The 23,517-nt window shown below is 36.2% G+C and overlaps 1 long non-coding RNA gene across 1 annotated transcript in view; it reads left to right on the top strand.

The window, feature by feature from the left end:
* Window positions 1-23,517, top strand: part of LOC135304952 (uncharacterized) — a 119,607-nt gene that overhangs the window by 16,180 nt on the left and 79,910 nt on the right. The window contains exon 2 of the long non-coding RNA XR_010366204.1: window positions 20,282-20,362. This is a non-coding gene — a long non-coding RNA (uncharacterized LOC135304952). The remainder of the gene's footprint in view (window positions 1-20,281; window positions 20,363-23,517) is intronic.

Genomic DNA, 23,517 nt, shown 5'->3' with positions numbered 1-23,517 from the left:
GTGACCTTTTTCTGGATGATGTATACTCTCTAACTTTTTCAAATAAAGCAGTAAAACCCTAAATCTTCAGTTCTTCTCCCTCCCCATTTTTTTTGCATGTGCAGAAGTATTTAATAAACCACATGCTCTTAACTTTCCTCTGTATTTTCATTACTTATTTGTTTTGTTAAATTATGGTATGTGCAATAGAGAAATTGTTCAACCTTTCCAAACTCTGAGAAATCCCACATTTGAATATTTTTTTTATCTTTGTAGAAAAGAGTGATTTAGAAATAGCTTCTTCAGATGTATCCATTTCATGCAGAGCTGCAGGAGCTGGGTGTCAGCAGGGAACAAAACCAGACCCTACCAGTTTTTATTTTCCTTAACTCATAAGCACTGCAGGAACTCAGATCTCGTGGTGTTGAGGTGTATATACAAGCAAAACAAAATGGTTGCCATAAAACAAAAAAAAAGAAAACAAAAGAAAAAGAAAAACAGAACTCATTCCAAGTAAGCACTAACTAACTCTGCAAACCTATTTAGCTGCAAAAATATTAATCTGCTTTGTAAGTAATTTTTGTTCATTTTGGATGTCAATAATAAACGAGTGATACATTTCACATATGACAGTTTTAGCTTAATATTCTATAGTACTAAGACAGTTTTTTTGCTTATTGAATTTTGAGAAAGTAACACTGGAATTCAGAATGTTTTCAAAAAAGCAGTGGAGGAGATCTCAAGAGTCTATTTATGAGCATGAAACAGCAATATTTCCAGGTAAAATAAAAGCAGAATTTTTTATTTTGTGAAATGCTAGATACTTTTTTAAAGCTGTAGAAATAAGATCCAGGTTGTGGTTTTCCAGAATGTCTAGAACTCTCTGGTGATTTATTTAATTTTAGCTTTGTAATGAAACTTAACACTGATAGGCTTGATTGTAATATTGGGGTGCCATTATTGTTACAGAGGTATTGACCTTACATTTAGGAAAATTTTTAAGGTAAAGGAAAAATAAGATCCAACTTTAGTACAGGTTTATTGAATGTAGGTCATACCAACATAAGTGGTAGGGGGAGTACGAAATAAAGCAAATACTCTAATCAACTGATGTGAGTAACACTTTATAAGATGTCATAAAAATGGAAAAGAAATAATAGAAAAGGTCACCAACACTTTTTTGAAGGAAGAAGTCTATTGGTGTCAAGTTGCTGGCAGATTTTAAATGTTCCTTCCTCATACTCACTTTGTTATTTACTTTGCATGTTACGAAATTTTTTAGTGTATAATGTGTCTCAGGTGAACTCCAGGACTGTAACAGAAGTTCAGTGGTGCTTAGTGGTACAAAAGTCACCGACATGAATGCAAATTCTAATTCTGGAATTTCTGCTGTCTGGAATTTACACCCTGAAGTTAAAGAAGACCCACCTGAATGTGATAGGTTAACCCAAAATAAAAATGTGATGCAGCCACTGAAGAAATTAAAATATCAGAGAGGGTAGAGGTGCTGTTGCCAATATTCCATACGTCATGAAACCTTCTTGTCTGTGGAGTGGCCATCTGAACTGTAATAAGAGCAGTGGTGGCTGTGGGCAGAAATTGGGAGATGGAAGGAGCTCATCATATAACAAAAACAGTGTGGCATGGTCAGATGATGCCAGTGCTTTATTGTCTTTATGGGACAATAAGTCTTCTGTAGAAAAGCAATCCTTGGAAAACTGGAATAAATGGGAGGGGAGGAGGGAGAGGCAGGAAGAGTTATTAGTGATCAATGCAATACTTCATGAAAACAGCATATTATAATATCTGAACATATGTGGGACTTTTGTAATAGTGCCAGGAATTTAAAAAGCAATTTACAATGTGTCCCATATGTTTGAGGAATTTAAGGAACATAGTGTCAAGAGACAGCTTTGATATTTCAGTAATCCATTGTTTGACTATAAAACATTAGAAATACCTAAACCATTTGACATTAGCAAGGATGTTTATACTTTTTTCCCCCTTATCTATCAAGATAGATATGTAGCCAAAAATTTTAGTAATTTAGGTAAAATAACACCTAGACTCATTAATTAAATAGAAAAGAAAACAAACTGATCTCTAAATTTTTTTCTATTAACATGGTTATTTTATTTACTTCATCAAGACATGAAAAGAGGAAAGAGAGGTATTGATGCATCCCACAGCAAGTCCAGCCACAAGTTAGCTTCTAGTAATCTTTGAGAAGTAGTCAAGGATGTTTTAAATACTGCTTAGTGCAAAATGCAGAATTGTGGCACTGAAGCAATGAGTTACTTCTTTGGTCGTTTAAAACATAATTACAGCTGAAAATCTTACTAGTTTCCCAGATAAATATTGCACAAAACTTAATAAATTAATTGGCAAAAATGTAGCTTAGAATCTTATTCTTGAGCTAAAATTGTCAATATGCAATTTATCTAGATATTAGGAAATAACTAATCTTTGCATGTTGTGGAATATTTGTTTGGGGGGTGTTTTTCTCCTATTAATTCTAATATTAATGAAGGCTTTGAGTGCTGGGTGGGAGAGGGGCTTTTTATACTGTTTGTATAAACTGTGGTATTTTCTGACATTTGCAGCAACTGCATACTAGAAAAGTGTCTGACAAAGATGGCTTTTAATCCTGTCATTTCCAAAGTTCGTGCTCAAGTTTATATGGCCAGGGTCTCAGAGCCATTCAGGGGAGTAACATCTGAGTTTAACAGCATACAATATGAATTGTTCATGATGGATACTGCAACTGTTCCTGGAATATGCCTTACGTTGTTATGTATAATAAGAAAAAACATACTTTGGAAGAAAGGACTTACCTGATTTTGGAAAAGGAAGGCAGGAAAGAATGAGAAAGAAGCAATACAGTAAGTAAAGATGATCAAGGTGCATTTTCCTTTTCTGTAGTGTTCCTCAAAATAACACTAAAGAACAATCTAACACCCCCTCAAAATCCAGAAACCCCTAAAATCCCCAAAACCAAACAGATAAACTGTTGACTTTCACTTTTTGTATTGGTTATATTTCACAATTCATCTAGTAATATACAGTTTTGATTATAAGCCTGAGTTTAATTGAAGGTTTTTCAAAGAGCTTCTTCTCAGAACAGTTTTCATGCTCAATAATAATTTAAGAAAAAAATCTACCCCATCCAGCTAAACAGAAAATGACTATGAGTGGTTGTGCTTACTATATTCTGAGGTATAAACTTTAAATGAAAATAAGGAGCTATTTTAGCAGCAGTATCCAGCTAGAAGACTATTTATGTATTGATATAATATTATACTATTTTCTTAGTTTTGGCTAAACAAACATGCTTGTTTTGGAGATTTGCTTTAATATGAGAAACGGAGCCTCAGATAATAATTAGTTGTCATAGAAGATAATTTCCATTTCAGAAAGCAAACCTTAACTTTTAAGCAGGATTCATTTAAAGCTTTGTTAAGTGGATTCATGGTAATATCAAATATAGAGCTCATTACTTGCCAGCACACTAATGAAGTTGAAGGAGACTGAATCTGCTCAACTGACTTAATACTCTCTTAGAAAGCTATATAATTTCAACATAATTGTTGTGGGTTTTTTATTCTAATCTTATTTGACTATGAAACAACGTAGCTATTTTATCTGGAATTATTGTTCCATTCTTGAAATGCTGGAAAATTAGCCTAAAATCTGACTAGCTTGTGTGTTTCTGCTCCAATCTCTAAAGATTGCTTAGAAAAGTCAAGATAAATTATAATACAAAAAACAACTTTTACCATGGTTTCTAAGTACCTCTGCAGTAAAAGAAAAACCTTAAAGTAGCATATTACTTGGTGCATCTCTGTATTGAGGAGAATAAGCATTTGTTAATGCTAACAATGCAATAAAAAATTGTAGTAATTAATAAAATATGGATTTTTATGACTCAGCAAGATTGATGTGTCTTGTAGCCAGTGTTGTTTTCATCATAGAGAAGAATATAAAAAATCTACTCATTTCTTTGAAAAGTGCTCCAAGTTCACAGAGTGATGAACTTGCTGGTTCATTTGTTGTTGAAATAAAAAATTCTGTGTGGGAGACTGTCTAAACTAATATATCCACTGAAGACTTGTTATATTAACAGTACTTCCCATGGCTATGCTAGCACAGCAGTGCCTGGCATACTTTGAGAAACTTTGAACCAATTTACTTCAAAGAACAACAACAGCAAATCTAAAAATCTATTAATTTTAAAATAATATCATAACAGAAATTGTTTTTGTCCACAGAGGACTAGGAAGTACAATACAAGTGTCCTGGTTCTGGACAGCACAGGGTTAATTTTTGCACTAGCTGGGATGAGCATGGCCAGAACCCATGGATTATTCTGTACCATTGTCGTTTTTCAGGGATGGGGAAAGGACTCTCTTCCTGGTCACAGATCATGGCAGCACACAAGACAATGATCAAGGTTTTTTCTGTGGTGACTTCCATTGAGTGAATCCTTCACCTCTTGAACCCTTTGGTATTTATACTGTTGCTACTACTATTTGTTTTCCTATCTCATTGCTGTTTTCAGTAGATTGTTCTCATCTCAACCTCTGATCTTTGCCTTTTGTTCTTCTAATTGTCCTCTCCAGCCCTCCACAGGGAAAATGGAATGGGGAGGGAGGAGTGTCTCAGCAGTGCATTTTTTGGAGGATCTCACTGGAAACACTGAATTGGGAAATACCATTCCTAAACCACAGTATCAAGTTGCATATACATTTGGACACTGCTTTTAGTGAGGTTCTTTTTATTGGTTTTCAAATGTTTGTTTGAGGCTTTTTTTCATTTTTGGTTGGTTGGTTGGTTTGGGTTTTTGCTTGTGCAATTTTTGTTGGGTTTGGCTTGTTTATTTTTTGTTTTAGGAGGATTTGTTGGGATTTTTTTTGCATATTTAGCTAGAAGAAAGGATGACGTTACTTGATTTTCATGAAATTTTCCATCTATGGTGTATTCCTAGGACATTTAATTTAGTTTCATATAAATTCTCAAAGCTTTGACCTAGATGAGACCTCTTTTAGTTGTGCTATAATAAACCTTAGAAAAGGAGATGGAATGACTCCCTATAGAACTTCCAGCCTGATTTCTAGTGATTGACAGATGAAAGGAGTGGTCAAAGACAATAAAGCAAGGTTGCTTTATTTGTTCAGAAAGTCCTGCCATAAAGATATTAAAAGAATCACAGATTCTGAAACCTTCTTGGAAGAAGAAATGTCTTTAGGATCCAGAAATCTCAGCTCACGCTGACATTAAATTTTGGATAATGATGTTTTACAGAATCACAGAAAATCAATTAAGGTTGGAAAAGACCTCCAGAACAACTGAATCCAGCCTTTGAACTCATTCAATGAAATTCAGAATGCAGTAAAAAGACACACCTAACACTTTTCTGTTCAGAAATGGTACTGTCCACAATTACTGTGTTTTCAGTATTTATTTTTCTTGCAAAAGAATAAATCCTAAAATATTCTCCCCTCGCCCCCCCAACTAATCAACAGCAAGGTTTGTGGTTATCAGGAAACTGCTTTTGTGAACTTAAGTAACAGTTGCTTAAGCTGCAATATTTTCTTCAAAAGAAAAATCTACTGAGTTTTTTATGTAAGTTGTACAATAGCACCAAGAAATTCAGTGGTCTGGGAGGCATCAAACTTGATGAGTAGTTTTGCTTTCCATGAGTTGTAGCACACTGCAGCTGCTCAGAACTCGCTATATGGATTTCAAATGAAACCACATAACTGAAGACAGATTACCGGCTGCATTAAATTTTGGACTTATTTGGAATACAAGCTCTCTGCTGAACATTGTGAAGATAAAAATTCTAAGCTTCTCTTCCTCATCATCCAAGGGAAAGATTTGACTATCATTTATCAAAAGTATTATTTTAACTGCTTGATGTATATAGACCACTTGATTGCTATAACTATTCTGTTGTACTTCAAGGTATCCTACCTTCCTTTTCACCTTCACTTTGTACTTCAACAGAACTTTTATTTAATTCATTTACATTGCTCCATGGGAAATTGAGGGAAGGGAAACTGATGGGTAAAACCACTTACATGCTATAAAATGTAGGCAGAAAAGAGCTCTATCCTGCAAAGAATAATGTGATAGGTTTTGGAACAATCAATCTTTTGTTGCAAGGTTTGGGACATAGTTTGCTTGTTGTTTAACCTTCAGCAGCTGTTTAAATCAAAAGTAACCATGGATTTGATAGTCCTTGGTAATGTTTGCACCAAAAGTTTCAGTCAAGTCAATAGTTTAGGTCATATTATTTGACTAGGAGGTTTTTCTGCAGCAGAGGTGTGTGTAGCTGTGTCACGGCAAGCCAGTACAACACTAAAGTCAACACATTCAGTCAAATGTAGAGACTGAACACAGAGAATGATTTACAACATATTTATTCCCAACATTTCACTATTCAACTGCATTAAAGTGAATGGAGATTCACCAGGTATGCTGAGTGATCTTCATGAGTGTCTGTTTTAAGAAAGTACTTTTTGTCCTAATTCACTGTTTCTTCAGACAGTGGTGTATCACTAAATGATTACAGCATTCCTGAGTCAACAATTTTATAGAATTTGGAATATTTATTTGGTACTTTTGTCTCTAGTATCACCTAGTTCTAATAATATGTTTGTCATCTATATAACATAACTAAAAATACAAAAATAACTGTAACCTCCCTAATAGCAGAATGATGAGGCCAACTGTATGTGCTTGAAATTACCTCAGTATTTTGTACATTGTCTTGCACGACATAATATCAAGTACAAACAGAGGATTTTTTACTTTTTTTGCCAAAAATTTCAGGAAAAACTGAAAAGTATAGCAAATAAGCTATTTTTTTCCCTAAATGTCTAGAGAATTATGATTTAGATACATCTCCTGTGGAGACAGGTTGCTGAAAAAAAAAATCAGTAGAAAATACTAGAATAATGTAAATGTTTGTCTAATGCTGCACTACAGTATCAAAAGACAGAAGCTTTAAATAATGTCCCAAAATTCTAGTACCTCTAAGGATCTCCCAGTTCTACATTTACAATGTGTAAGTTTTCTCTAAGAGATTCAGTATTTCTTGACTAAAAATAATTACTTTGTTTTCCCTGAAAGTAAATTTATTTTACCAGTAATAATGAATTAAGGGGGACAGTGAAAGTTTCAATTTCATGGCCTTTATACTATTTTTAGGAATCCATTTAAGTCCTCCTCTGAAACATAATCTCTCAGATTGGAATTCAGGTGACATAAAATCTATCTGAGAAAAAGCAGTCTCAAAATGGCTTTGGTGGTCTTGACAAATACCTGTAAGTGTCAAACAGGTCTTCTGATGTGCTTTCATTTCCCCCATGAATCAGGACTGTGTATTAGTGTTGTATAATTATCTTGTTCTCTTTCATTTTCAGTACAACAATGACAAGATAAATGTTAGGTAATTAAATTGACAGGGAATTAATGGAGAAATGTTCTGCTTCTTAGTAGCCTTGGTATAATGTGTTTTCTGATAACTTGTGGATGGGGATAGGAGGTGTTTTCTTGAAAAGCGGGATAAGTTTAGATAATTTCTTCCTGGTCTATATACAATCAGTTGTGTCATAGAGTTGGTTTTATTGTGGTTCTGTGGAAATGAGATAGTGTTGGCATCTGCTGACATAGCCATTCAGTGAGACAAAATATTTGTACTAACATATACAACCTTCATGCTGTAATAGCTTTTTAAAATAAGCATAATTCTCTTTAAATGGCTTTGTTAGCACGACAACCAACAAAGGTTTACACAATAGGGGCATTAAAAACAAACAAAACTCCCGCAATCCCCCCCAGTGTTTTGGCAAAAATTTTAAAATTTCATGAGGCCAACAGCTGCTGGAGAGGGGAAGGACAGAATATTTTAAAACAAGATTGAGGGCTTTAATTGTGAATAATTTTCCAATGCAATGTCTGGAAACTAGTTTTTGCATCTCTTCTTGCTTTTGTTGCTCTATTAGTGAAAGTATCTTCTGCTCATATATTGAGACTAAATCCTTCTTGGGTACTCTTTTCCTTTCTTGCTTTTTCATAGTATGATTCATTTAGTCAAATGTGACAGACTGGCTGTGATTTAAAGTCATATATTTTACAATGGGAGCCTGAGACTTTTGAGCAACATTTTTATTATTGGTTATGGATACCACCAAAGATAACTGTTCTGACTAGAAAACTTGTATGAAGACAAACTATCTCAGTAGCAATTTTGCCATTAATAGAAAAACTGAGCTCAATGCACTGCCTTAAACAAATTTTTGAGGCTATTGGAGTAGCACATTTATTTCCTGTTTCACAGGAATCAGTTGTGGATTTACAGTGGATTCAATTGTATCTCTTAGATTTTTTTTGCTTTCTGAGTTTAAGATTTGATGAAGGAGGGATGTTGCTACTCAAATGTGATGAAATTAATGATAAGTACAGGATATTTAATGGGAAACCTTCCAATGTTTTGAGAAAGAGTCATGCTGACAATAAAGGCATAATTTGATTATAAATTACTTTATATTTTTAAATTATAAAGTAATCAGTAAGTTGATTCATAAACCATTGTAAAAATATGAAAAAATATTTGTTGTCTAAAGAAAAGGATAAACAAGAATCTGTTCAGCATTTTAAAGAAAGAAAAAAAAAACAAACACTGAAACTCAGTTCAAAGCCAAATAATTGTTTTTGTATTTTTATCACTTTAAAAGACAAAAGCAGAGACATATTGCAAAGATTTGCTGGTTGAAAATACTGTGTCATTTCCTTAAAATGCCTAGTTGTTCCTGATCTGGTTGGTGAAGGCTTGCTAATAGACTTAGAAGCCACCAGTGCATGTCTCAGAAACAGGATAATCAGGAGTGAAAAGAGATGTTTGTTCAGAAATATAGTAGAGAAAAAAAATAGCTGGGGTGGACTGAGGACTACCTTGTGGAGGAGTACATCAAGTGAGATTGGTGGAAGCAAATCTTGTGGGCGTGATATGCTTGTTTCAATAGGAATACTAGTGTCAGTGAATAATGCAAGAATCTGAAAGGTCTAAATCTGGGACAAAAAAAGTGTTTCAAAGATAAGAATAAAATAAAAGAAGTTAATGACTGAAAGGAAAGATATTTGTAGCTGACAGTGTTGCAGTAATCAAGTCCTGTGGAAAAATGTTAAAATTAATCAATAATATTTGAAATTGATTCATAAAATAGTGGTGCAAAAAAGCAATGTATAAAGCTTTTAAAGCAGAAAATTATTAATTAGCTGAACCAGTTAAGCTCATAAACCAATAATGGAATAAATTAATTGTGGGGAATTTAAAATGCTGGCAATTAATAATGGAGTCATAAATGCAAAGAAATAGTTAAGTGACAAATTCTAGTAAGATATTACATAATGCTTGACTTAATTGTTATGGTCTCTATGGCTTGCAGGATGACAATTGATACCATTAGAAAATATAAGCAAGTTCTTCATGTGAATGCAGTAGTATAATAGTTAAACATGAGAAATTATTCCAAATCTACATATGAGTTGAATTTGGCTTTTAAGATCTGAAGGGTTGAATGCACAAAATTTTGTCTCATTTGGACTGATAATATCACTTCATTCAGTATAATTTTAATTTTCCTTATATGTCTTACCTACATTCAGTATCTCTGGTAAAGGAAATGTGAATATGTTTCTGAATGCCAGAAGTGTACATTTTGGTTTAAAACTAATAAATTTTCTTTATTCAAATAATCTGGAAATTATGTGACAAACATCCTACCTGTAAGTATCTTGACTGTACTTGCAGACAATTAACATAAATGTCTGCATAATTTTTGACACATTTTTGCTCTTTACCTTCATTTTCCCTTCCATTTTTCCTATGGATGCTCTTCGTGCTGATTAAAATTTATTGTAAGCAGATACCTTCTGGAGTAAAAGGGAAATTTTGGAAAACTAAAGATATAGGAAGCTTACTTACTAGGAAAGCAATGTTAGAATAAGAAATTAATGAATTTTCTGAAACAGAAGATGCTTCTCTTAAGTCTTGCCCTTGAGATCTTTCTCCACCTTATCAGTCTTCCCCTGGACACACTCTAATAGTTTGATGTCCTTCCTATATATGTACTAAAAACTGTAGACATCCTGAAAGGATTTGGGAGCAGGTTTAAGGTGTGGCTGCAATTCCTTGGATCACAAACAGACCTTGCTGAATGGTGAAGATGCGTCCTAGTCTTCCATCCCCATCCTAAACCCAGAATTACTGTTGCTGTAGGGGTTTCTTACATGTTGCAAATCAGTCTCTTCAGAAAAATGCATTGTACTACATCAATTGTCTTCCACAGGAACTTTGAAAAGATGCCCAGAGATAGAACCTGTTTATCAGCAAGGAAATACAAAGTAATTTTCTAAATAAAACTCTTTCTGGCATTAGTCAGGCTGTCCAGAGGCGCTCAATATATGCTGTTTCCAATATTTCCCTTATGAGTACAAAATACTGTACAGGTTAAGACGATTGGTTTTCAAAATAGTAAGCAGTGACCATTATGTGAAACCTGTGGTTGTCACTTGTTTAATTTTTTATTCATGTGATTGTTCAGTGCACTTCAATTGACTTCAACCACTCACACCATGGTTTCACAGAATTATTGACTGTTGAATGATTACAAATGTTATTGGTCTGAGCACTTAAAACTCAACAAATTTGAAATGGACTTCTCACATTTTAGAGATGAGGCTATGGAAAAGGAGAACTTTCTCTTTCTGGGTTTCTCATTTTTCTTTATTTCTCTCATACTGATGTGTTATCATTTCTCTTCCAACCTAAATCAAGGAGCAAGTGTAATCCTAAGAGAATCTTCTTGACCTATTTTGGGAAGAACTACTGATATGGGAATACAAACTATGTGCAAGAATTTCATTTTGCAATTCAGAATGAAATTATTGTACTTGGAATTAATTAAACTTTGAAGAAAAACAGGTGGACTGTTAGTGCTATCAATTTTTGTGTAATCAAAACACAGCATTCAGTCTTTGAACCCCTATGTAATCAGAATCTTTCTTTCTAAATCTCTATTACTGCACCTCTCAGTAGGCAGATGGGTCCTTAGGCTACTATCTAAACAAAAAGCAGCAAGCTTGAAACAAATTAGGCACAGAAGACTGGGAGGAAAGCATGCTTTCTAGTCTAATGGATCTCAGAAATTGCTGTTGTGATCTTCTCTATAGTATTGAGCATGTTCAAAGTAAATTGCCTTTCAAGAATTGTCCATTTTACCTTACAAGGAGAAGTAAGGTCTCCCAGGTAATACAGTAGAGAAGGAAGTGATGACAAGTGTGTTAGGGTGGTACAATCTCTAAATCATAAGTTCTGTTGAGCTTTCCCTAAAATCCTCTAACTTTGACTTTCATACAATCATAGAAGGGTTTGGGTTGGAAGTGACCTTAAAGATCAGCTCATTCTGACCTCTACCATGGGCAGGGACATCTTTCATTAGACCAGGTTACACAGAGCCCCATCCAACCATGGCCAGCAGCATGGCACCTGCTGATCTTGAACACTTCAAGGCATGGGGAGTCCACAGCTTCTCTGGGCAACCTGTTTCAGTGCTTCACCACCCTCACAGTAAAAATTTTTTTCATAATGTCAAATCTAAACCTACCCTCCTTCAGCTTAAGACCTCTTGTCCTATTATGACACGACCTTTTAAAAAGTCCCTCTCCTTCTTTCACGCAGGGCCCCGTTAGGTTCTGGAAGGCATTCTAAAGTCTCTCTGGAGCCTCCTCTTCTCCAGCCTGAGCAGCCCCAAATCTCTCAGCCTGTCTTCATAGAAGTGCTCCAGCCCTCTGATCAGCTCAGTGCCCCTCTTCTGGACTTGCTTTAAGTCTTGCCTTTCTTGTGTTGGATACCCCAGAGCTGGATATTCATGGAAAATGTTTTGCTTTTGTCCTTGCGATTTCAGAGTGGGATTTGCTGGGAAGATGTTGTGGTTTGACCAGGAAGTGAGTTTCTGGGAAAGTTGTGGTCAAACCAATCAGTGGCCAGATTTGAAAATTGGCACCTGTTGTGGCCACTGGGGACCTGGATACGCCTCTGAGAACACACAGGGGTTAAAAGCAGAGGATTCCCAGAGATCTTTTGGAGTCCGGCAGTGAGTGGAGTCTGGCCTCTCCCCTGCCCAGCTGTGTCTGGGTAGGGGAGGGGAAGGCCATGCGCCTGTGGGGAGAGGCTGGAGCCCTGCAAGGTGCACGGGTGGAGGAGACCTGGGATGTTTGGGCAGCCCCCCCACCCCCCCGGAGAGAGTGATAGAGACTGTGCTGGCTGGAAATTTGATATCTTATGTCGGCACCATGGCCGGGGAGGGGCAAGGTGCCCAGCCGCCGGCAGAGCGGGCTGAGGTTTTTAACCCCGTTGGTGCTGAGACAATGGAAGCTGTAAGAAACACTGATCCTCCCCAGAGTAGAGAGGGGATGGAGGATGGGCAGATGAGAAGAAGGCTTGAGTGAGTGAAGAAATACCAGCAGATGAGAAGCACCCTAGATAGAGGAGATGATTTGGAGTGGCCTTTTGGCTGGACTTTTCTCTTACATGGCCACGAGACGGAACCAAATCTTCCTGTAATGCAGAGACTGCACCTTGGGGGAGGTGGTTGGCCAGAAGCCAGGAGTGACAAAGCCATTGTGAGAAGAAGTAGTGGGAACAGAAACTGATGGGGAGGGTGTGGTGGAGCCCTCTGCCTTCAGCGGAGAAGGATCTCTGTTCTGGAGACCCCCAGGCCCCAGGGGAGTAAATATAGGGGGGACAGGTGTCCCAAATGGTGAGGGGCTGCCACTTCTTGGAACTGGGCAAGGCATTCTTAAAAGGACCTAAGGTGCAGTTTGGATCCATGGACAGTGGTGAGAGTACTGGACATGGAAGGAAGATGGTCACCGCGGCAGATTCTCTTCAGGCGGCTGCCACGTGTGACATGGAAGCACAGGAGGTTCCAACTGTGTTTCCTTGGGAGGCCCATGGTGCAAGAGGGAGACTTCTCTCTCCTGATGAACTGGGGAGAGGTTGTGTGAAGGATGGTATTGGACTGAGAATTGAGTGTTAGAGGGGATTGAGTGTTAGAGGGGTGGAGGGAGGAGGAGTGTTTTGGAAATATTCCATTGTGGATTGCTGTGTGTGGTTTTTTTTCCCTTTTCTTCTTTCCCATTTGTCTCTTATGTTGTAGATTAATAAAGTGTTGTGTTTTTCCCTCCATTCCCAAGTTGGAGCCTGCTTTGTTCTGTTTCCGGGTCACATCTCACAGTAACCATTTTGGAAATATACCTTTCATGGGGGCACTGGCATTGTGCCAGGGTCAAACCATGACAGAAGAGAATCATGCAGTAGATAAGGTATGTCTGTCATGCCAAGAGTTAAAATATACTTGGAATATATATTAAAATATTCTTGGAATATATATATATATATATTCCAAGAAAGACTTGGAATATAGCTTTTTGTATTATATGAATACGAGCGAAACCAGGCTCTCTTGAAGGCTTTATGTATTTCTTTTCCTTTCTCCCACACCCAGTTGGTAGGCAACACTGTCAGAAACAGTAACTCTAATCTCTGGTGACTTGTTTCCTCCTGCACAAGCCATTACCTCACTCCTTTCTTAAAGAATTTCTTTCAGTATTCTGTCCTTTGAAACACAGAAATCTCTGTCTCGAGAATAAAAATTAATATTTTTCTTGCCATTCTCAATATATTTTTCTGAAGTTATCTGCTCTTTCTAAAAGTGGTTAGGATAAATGATTAAAATTTATGTTTACTTTTATATATTTTTCACATTTTATATACAAATGAGGAATTGCCTACTCCATGGCCACCTGCTGTTTATTCTACCCTAGCACCTGCTCTTACAGTTTTATCTGAGTTTTGGGTGTGACTGGCATTTGGACCTCATTTTAAAATGAAATGTGGAAATATGAAGCTTACTATCTCTCAGTATTAAATTTTAAAAAGTGATGGATTAACTCTAGTCTGCTAAAACCTGTAGAAACCTGTTTTGGCAAGCAGAGAATAAAAAAATACATGCTTGTATGAAATTGTTCACGTCATCAGTCTATTTTTCCCTTCTCCTTTCTTTGTAACTACAGGTATGATAATGTTTTTTACTCTCCAGATGTTTAAAAAAAATCTTTGCTTAAAGCTGTATATTGTAAATGCCAGCTTATTTTTTGCCAGTATAGAATTTATATTTACAATGTCTTCTTTGCTAATTCTTCTACTACAAAAAGCCTATCTGTAGGCAACCTTCTGAGCCTTCTTTTTCCAGTGGTGAATAAGCAGTCTTTGAAAATATGTACTGTATACTTTCAAGTCTCCTAATCTGGTTAGGAAGATTGAAGAACCTTTTTTAAATAAATGAAACTAACTTTGATATGCTCCACTGAGAGGAAACCTGTGAGAAAAGGTTGTAATTTGTAACATGAAAACTCCTGTTGGGTGACACATCCATTAACATGAAGTCACTTCATACTTCAAACAGCAGGACAGAATCATACATTCCAATGAGATGTTTGAAAGTGCATTGGAACCTGATCTTGACTCAGTGATTCCTACCTACACATGAATGTACAGAAGCTCTGGTTCAAGGTAGCAAAAGAAAAGTAAAAAAAACATTTCGAAGCAGCATAACAGTTTGTTTACCCTAGTTTCATTGAATGTATTCCAAATCTTCAAGACTGTGTTCATGTTTTACCTCTTGGAATAGTGTTACTGTATTATTTGGGAAAATGGGAAAGGAATTCCATCCACACATTCCTGTTAGAGTTTCTAAATTCTTGTGTAAAAAGAATTTTCGTTATCTATCATCAATAGAAACTACCTGAAATTCTTTTCTGTAAACATTTTCAAAGCTATTACATTCTTTAATTTTATTTGCATATTTAATATTGTTTCTTGGAATGATTTCAAGATATAATTGTTTTTTGGTGAAGGCTGTACTAGACAAGTCTTTGCTGTTTTTTCAGTTTAAATATCAATAAACTCTCAACAATTGATCAAAAGGAAGGATCAGTGTTGAGGTCTTCAGCAAAACCAATGTATCAGTCACAACACGGAAAGGGAGGAGGGAGGAGCCTGCCAAGCCCAGCAGGCCTACTTTGGTTGTAAATTGCAGATCCATTTGCTTAGATCACCTTCGGTAAGACTATTTCAAAACAGTCCGGGTGTCTCATGTTTTTTTTCATGATTCAAAATATAGTTTCCATGATTTAAATACAGTTCATAAAATGTTACTTCTGCGGTCCTGACACATAACATGGAGGCAGAAAAGAGAGAGGCAGCCTTTTGTTATCACTACAAACAACACGGATTATCACATAAAGTTATGTGGTTCAAACACTGATTAAAACTCTTGATGTATTTCATTGTGACCATCTACAATGCTCTGTAGTTTGAAGCCTGCCTTCAATGTCATTTAGAATATGAACTATCAGAATCTACTTTGCCACCCTTGCTTCCCACCAAATTGTGTGTACCACTTTACTCCTTCTTTTTGATGTATTTGAGGGTTGAAAAATAATAGATTTTTCTGAGTTGGAAGGGATCCACAAGGATGGGTAGGACCCACAGTCCAACTCCTGGCCCTGCACAGCACAGTCCCAGATATCCCACCACGTGCATAAGAGCATTGCCCAAATGCTTCTTGAGCTCAGTTGGGCTTGGTGCTGTGACCACTTCCCTGGGGAGCTGTTCCAGTGCCTAAACATCCTCTGGGTGAAGAATCTTTTCCTAATATCCAACCTAAATCTCCCCTGACACAACATCAGGCCATTCCCTTGGATCCTGTCACTGGTCACCACACAGAAGAGATCAGTGTCTGCCCCTCCTCTTCCACTCATGAGGAAGTTGTAACTGCAGTGATGTCTCCCCTCAAGCTTCTCTTCTGTAGGCTGAACAAACCATTACCTCAGCTGCTCCTCCTACAGCTTCCCCTCTAGACCGTTCACCATCTTTTTAGCTCTGCTTTGGATGCTCTATAATAACTTTATATTTTTTTTATAGTTTTAAATCTTTCTTACTTTGTGGCACCCAGCACTGTCCCCAGCACTCAAGGTGAGGCCTCCCCAGAGCAGAGCAGAGCAGAGCAGGACAATCCCCTCCTTTGACCAGCTGGTGATGCTGTTCCTGATGCCCCCATGACAGGGCTGGCTGCCAGGGCACAATGACTCATGTTCAACTTGCCATCGACTAGGACCACCAGATCACTTTCCATGACACTGCTTTCCAAGGTCATTCCTCAAGCTGTATGTAGATATTACTAGTAGATAGCTAGCACTGTTGGCAGTGCAAAGCTAACAGTATCTGGCAGAAGTAGCAAATAAAGTGAGTTGGTTGTTTTGGTGTGGTTTATTTTTAATCAAGAATATCTGTTACTTTTATGTGGTTTGTATTCAGGTTTGGAAGCCAACAATACTTCTTTTTATGTTTTTAGGTAATTCAAATTGCCAAGATGACTTTGGAAGGAAAAAAGCATTTTGTAAATCTTAAATGTTCAATAGACAAAAGTTAAGAAATTATTTCACTCTAATCCAAGCAATTAATTTCAGCATTTGAAATTTCATTTATGAAAAGTTATTTTTATCAAAACCTTATTTTTTCAACTCCTTTTGTCTGGTAACATAGTTTTGAAAACTTACCTAGCTTTGAAACTATGGGCTGCTCAGATCTAGACTCTGATTCTAATATAATTAAATCCTTGTTCTTTCTGTTTACGAAAACATTCTGTGAGGTGGACTTTGTTTACATTTCAAAATTAAAATTCTTTCTCAGACAAACTGGAGAGCCTAGAAGAGTTAGCAGTTTTGTGTGTTCCTCAATCTGGCTTTTTAATTTTGTAGATCTTATGAAATGACCAGGCAACTCAGTTAAAAAGTTTAGACACATCAGTAAAGAACTGATAATTGTAGAATAAGATCTGTTAACCATTTTTCTAAAATATTTATTTTATGTTCACTACAGCAGTAAGAACCTCTTTGTATAACAATCATTTTTAAGGAAATCAAATCCAATCTCAATTACTGAATCAGATGAGAATTAAAGGTATTTAAAGTATTTTCTTTTCTTTGTTACCTCCTTAAAATGAGGAAATCTCCTTTTGAGTCTCTACCACCAGATATCCAAGGGTTTTCTGCTTTAGAAGTAGTTTTGCACTTAGTCCTTTTCTAGCTGATAATGTTCTATATACACAGGAAATGCTTTGAATGTGAAAATGGGATTTCTATCTTTGTTGAGATATACAGTTATATAAACGAATTATAAGTGCAAAAATTGATATGTGGATTTTTATCTAGTTATGTATATACGCAACTTAAAAAGGTTTTCTTTTGTCTATGTAATTGAACTTTCTTGGCTTATTCTGTACGATAACCTTTCAGTGAAAAGTCAAAGGTAGCTCTGACCTGTTTGAAAGGGCATACAGCAATTATGTTCCTGTTGCTTAATAGGAAACAAAACATTTTGAAAAAGAAATGTGAAATAATGGTTTGTTAAAGCAGGCACAGCTGAATCCGGATCATTTTAACCAGTCATATTTTTAAATAACTGATCACAGAAGACAAGGTAGAGCACCTATTTACTGGTGGGGTAAGGGTGTGTATTGACAGAGATGTTTTGTCTTGCAAAAGAGCTGAAGACACAGAAGGTGGAATGCAAAGTGGCACTGGAATGAGTTTGGATTGCTGGATAGCAGGTAATAGAACAGGGTTGTCATCTGATATCTCATTATTATCAACTTCAAGCGAAGCTTTTCTTAGCCACTCCTGTGTTGGTCTGGTGGCTCAACTGAGGTAAGTTATCTCCTGATGTATGAAATTGTAGATAGCAGCAGCACTGTTCTGCTGTAAGGGCAGGTTTACTCTGCTTTGTTTTGTCTACATACATGGCTTTGTTAATACTGTATAATAAGTTAGCAGGAAATGAGCTGGTCAATAAAGATCATTGTTATAACTCACGGATTTTTTTTTCACAGTCATAATACTATATACATAAGTTTCAATGTCTGTGAAGAACTGGTGTCTTATTCCTCATATCATTTGCTAAGAGATGAAAATAAAGGCACCCATATATAGAAATACACACATTAACATTTCAGAAACAGTTATATGAGATTTACTTTGCTCAGTATATATATATATACATAAAGCAAGCAGAGTAATTCTGAACACAACTGTATCTTCTTATTTGAAAATAATTTTTAAAAGTTGAAAAATTTGACACCAAATGTAGCTTAGTCTAAGCAAGCCAATTGATCTTCCCTATTACTTTAAACTTCACACCTGAATGTTCTATTTCTTTAACCTAGCAGGGCTTAATTTCTTCCTTTTAATGAATGATTAAATTGCAAAGATTTCAAATAAGGCATTCAAACTGAGAGTGGTATCAAACTGAATTGTTTAATTTGAGATCACTTAGCTTCTTAGAGAATGCTTATGGAGTTCACAGTCCAGTCTATTGCCCAGGCATGTGTTCCTGATAAATATTTTACATATGAGACTTTGGACTAGCAGGGAGGGTTATACTTCATAGTATTTGCTATGACATGTTACTAACAGAAATAAAGAACAACTACACGTTGATCCTCAATAATTTGTTTAAAAAGACCAATGTTCCCTCTTCCTTGTAAGTCTATACACTTTCTTGGATCATCTGTGTGTGTATGTGTAAAGATGTTTAGATGAAACATTCATTACCTAATATTGAGCATTAGTTTGCATAATCTTTGTTTCAGAAGATGAAGCAGGTCTTTCTACATCCTGAATTCCTAGCCTTGATTCAGTCACAGTGGAAAATATTGGAGATATCTTTGCAGGCTGTAATTATACATCTCCTGTCCTACCTTCAACATTTCTTTGCACACCCCTTCTTTTCTGCACACAAAGTGATTGTGGTGAAGACTAAAGACAAAGGATACCACATTCCCTCCTCCCTGAGTGAGAATGATGTGTCAATAGGTGTAAAGCATAGTTAGTGCGTCTCAGCAGAAAATAAAATTGTTCCTTCAGACCTAAGATCTTTGGAAAAGAGAGAAAAAGCTGGAAGCATCTCCTTCAGCTTTTATGCTATGCACTGTAGTTGATTGTGAGAATGATGGTGCTATTCCAGAAATTCTGGAATCTCAACAAAAAGCAAAGTTCTGGCTCTTCCTACAACTTGCTACTTGGGAAAATGAGTATCACAAAATTAGTAGATTGGGTAATGGAAAGAAATAGAAAAGTGGTTTTCTTCAGGAGGAAATCTTAACCTAGATCTGAACTAGTGAAAAAGATAACTAGGTATATGACCTAGAAAATGTCATATTTCTTCTTTCCAAAATTATGTGGAAGATGAGAAAAGAAAATGTGAACAGGAAATAATCCTGACCTCCCAAATTCCAGAGGAATGAAAGATGATACAAAGAAATAAAACTAGATACCTCATGATTTACTCAAAATCTCTGTTCAGTTTATTCTAGGCAAGCTAAGGAGTAGCTATGGGAGGTTCTGAGAAAGCCCTACTTCTAGTATGGCTTTAAAAAAGAGACAAAATGAATACTACAAATATTCAGGTCATGTTCAGAGATGTTCAATAAGGTGTCTCATTTAAGTATGTTATAACAGTGGTAAATTTCACATTGACACAAAAAAAGGTAACTTTTTGCACTGAAAGCCGTCATCACCAAGATTTTTTGTTGAAAGCAACAAAATATCATATAACAATATATTGCAGAATTGTAAAATTTATGTAAGAGTTTGAATCCAACTTCATATTTGCTCTACTCTCTCTTGGGATAAAGATCGAATTTAATGATTTCACCTATATATACAATCTCCATATCAAGTCCCTAATATGACATGACAGCACACCGGAAACATTCCTTGAAGAGAAATGCTAGAGAGTATTAAAGGGTTTAAAAAATAAAATGATTGACTCAAGTTGACAGACCAGTTATTTTTAAAACAACTTCAGATAAATTTTAAAATATGAGTGATGTCCTTGCTGCCAAAATCTGCCCTGTGTTAGTTATTTCAGGAATACAAATTGTTTGGCTTGTTTTCTTTATCAAGGCATTGTATTCCTAAATTTTCCATTTTGTTTAATAAAACTCAGCTTGATATATTTCTAACGCCACTTGAGTCAGTATCTTCCAGGGAAAATCAAGACTTAAGAATTATGTAATTTTTTTCAGGGTTTAAATTTACAGACAGAGATTTCTATATGGGTGATTGTACACTTTTTTTTTCTTTTTTTCTTTTCTTTTTTTTTGTTTTTTAGGTCTGTGTGTGTTTGGTTGGTTTTGATGCCTTGGACTGGCTACGTGGAACAGAGGCTAGACAGAGTTAGAGATTAAAGCAGGTATTTATTAAATAACTTTTTAACAGGTACACCTTGGGCAATGCAGGAGCCTTGCAGAGGCAAACCCAAATGGACCACAGTCATGAGTTTTTCAGACAGATATGAGTTTGGTCTATTTGTATATCAGGGGTTAATTGTCCTGTTACAGCTCCAGGTAAGGAAGTCACATTCCCATCTTGTGCCTCCCCAATTCACATCTTTTGTGAATTGTACTTTTTGGGGCGTGAGGTTGTGATGTTGACCTTGGTTCTCAGGCTTGGAAGGATTGTTTCATCTGACCAAATGTGAACAGAACTTACTATCACTCTATATGGTGTTCAGACTTATTCACTACTCCAGTACAGGATCTGAAAAATATAAAAGCTAAAACTTAGGGCATCAGTTTTGCTGGTGTGGTTGTTTTTTGATGGCGTTGGGTTGTTGTGGTTTTTTTCCCCAGAAACCCAAGAGACTAAATTAATGGAAAAATCCTGCTTACAAAAAAAAAAAAAATTATGAAATAAAGTCACTGTTGTGCTTGCTGCAGATGATCTCATTAGAAAATGTGGCTAATTTGGTAGGTCAAACTATGAAGGGGTAAAAACTAATTTGTTAGTGATATTATTTATGGCAAATAGTTTGTCCATATTTTAATCATGCTTTTTAATCATTAGGTATACCCTGCCTTAAAATAGGCAATTATGTGCCTCTCGAATTTTGTTCTTTACCTTTATTGTTTAACATTTTCCTGCAGTTGTAAATGGCCCAATGTGTTCCAACAACTGCCAAAACCTCTTTTATAATTTTTGTATAGTACACTGTAAGATTAATTCCTTGTTCACATCTGTTTTCTCTTCTTACTACAAATAGTAGGGAAAAAAAGAAGGTGTTTCAGACAACTGTCTTTCTAAAAAATGGCAGATCAGTAGCTGGATACTTTCAGTTGTCTTAAATGCAAATTTTGTTTCTGTTATTTTTCTATGCAAGATATTACTGTAAAATATCTAAAGGGATTGTAGAAGAGAAATGTGTCCAAGAAAAAAAAAAATAAATGCAGCCTTTCCTAGATGTCTGTGTTATGAACTCCTTGTAATGTCCTGGCCACTTTTTTCCTGCTACAATTTTTTTAAACTTCTGATTTTATTAAGTCTTGTGTTTGCAGTGTTTGTAGCCATATTAGGGTCATTCTAGCACAGGGGAGCTGAGTGGGAATGGAGACTAAGAAGCTCTCCTTTTGCCAAACTACATGTGGCATTTTGATTGCCTGCAGACATCAAAGGAACAAGGAATGACACTGATGGCTTTAGCAGGCAGCTGGGTGCAGCTGGGCACATCTCTCCTGGCTTTGCCCTTCTGATCAAGGGCTCTGCTAGGCTGCTACTACTCTGAAAAGGTTTCTGCTTCTGCTGCTCCCCTTCTTTTCTCACAAAGTACCTTTGCCAGCACTGTGGGTATCCCTCCCTTCACCGTTTTTAGCATAGAAGCTGCAGGGACAATGTTATCTGAAGGCTTCATAGCAGCACAGGCTGTTTGGAAATTCTACCTGTTTTTACCTGGCATCATATAATAGCTCCAGGGCATTTGAAGCAAACCTAAATGGAAGTCTAGTTTTCCTTCCCTTTTGCAGTTCAGACTTTCAGTTTTCAGTCATTTAGAGTAAGATCTGACCCACTGAATAATTATTGAAATTTTCAGATGTACGAATATTGTGTCTGACTATTTATTTGTGCCATGAGTCTGACCCATACTAAAATACAGACATGTTTATACATAGCTGGAAATCAGGGCAATTGGCTGAATAAACATGAAGGCCTGAAGGTGACCTCAAAAAATTCCCTTTTCTTCTTTTTGAGTCATGCTTTAGCTTTCACTGTATTTGTGCTGGCTAAAAGAAGGAAGATGCATTTCAGTGTTTTAAAAAGGTGGACTCAACTGAATGAGCAGAAATGGGGTACACATCCTGTACCAATACACCAATACTGTGCAAGGCTGTAATGAAAATGTGTAATGAAAATGAAAAATCCAAGGTAGCTTCTGTGGTTGCAGTGTTGCTATAGTTACTTGCAGCTTGCCATGCTATACGTAGGTCAGGAAAAAAAAGTATCTTAACATTTAAGATGCTTTTCATGATGATGTGTGTCTTAAAGTTTCTAAAACCATCTATCTCAGTATCAAAGCATTGCTCATATATTTACTGTAGAAAACGGCAAGCTCAGTGTCTAATGTTCTTGCAGCTCACAGCATCACAGATTAAGCTGCCTATGTTTGGTTTTGTTTGGTGGTTGTTTCAGTGAGTTTTTTCCCAAAAAGGTACGAAATGCCTTGCTAGTATAAAGGTAGCAGATGTTCATCTACGCATTTTGGCATAGCAGACAGGACAGTAAAGTTCTGTGTTCCAGCAGTGTCCTTTTTTATAGCGGTCTATTCTGGCTTAGTTTTTGGAGAACGGTTCAGAGCAATATTGGAGGTCTTATTTTGGTGTGATTGGATTTGTATGCCATGTATGGAAAAAGTCGTGTTGTTCTGTCTCCCAGTAGAGAGTCCTAATTATTTTATTCTACATAAAGAGCAGAAACTGAGTCAAAGTAATGAATCATTTGGTACTCTAAACTACTGCCTGCTAAGATTCATTATCTTTGTAATGGTCCTAGATTCCTCTTGCCTCTGACATACACTTTTTGGACATCATAGCCACCAAAGCTGCTATATTAGATCCTTTAGCAGGTACTGCTTTCTCTTACCCTTGTTTTTGTCACACACCAAACTAGTTCTTCAAAGATCTTCAAATAACTAGTGACATATCTTTTAATGGTAGAGCTGTATATTCTTTTTCATGCTAAAAATCTTTCTTTAGAAGTAGCATATTAATGATTAAGTTCTTCCTTTACTGAAATCCTTGTGAAACCTTGCTTAAATCCTACTGAGCTCTAGTTATCACTGTAGCTCTCAATGTTTTGAGATTTGTAATAAGATAATCTTGGATTTAAAAAAACTAGTGTGGAATGGGAACGAAAATTTTATTTGGAGTCTAGTTGGAATTTGGTTTTTTGTCAGCTATTCTGGAAGATGAGCTGTTTCCAGCTTTAGTTGCTGAAGTTGAAAATTGCTGTGGAGATAATAAAGACTACACTTTTTTTCTTTTTTTCTTTTTTTCTCCCCAATATTTAATGTTCATC

The sequence above is a fragment of the Passer domesticus genome, chromosome 1 (assembly GCF_036417665.1).
Source record: "Passer domesticus isolate bPasDom1 chromosome 1, bPasDom1.hap1, whole genome shotgun sequence".
Taxonomy (NCBI): Eukaryota; Metazoa; Chordata; class Aves; order Passeriformes; family Passeridae; genus Passer; species Passer domesticus.
This window is presented reverse-complemented; position numbering and strand designations above follow the sequence as displayed.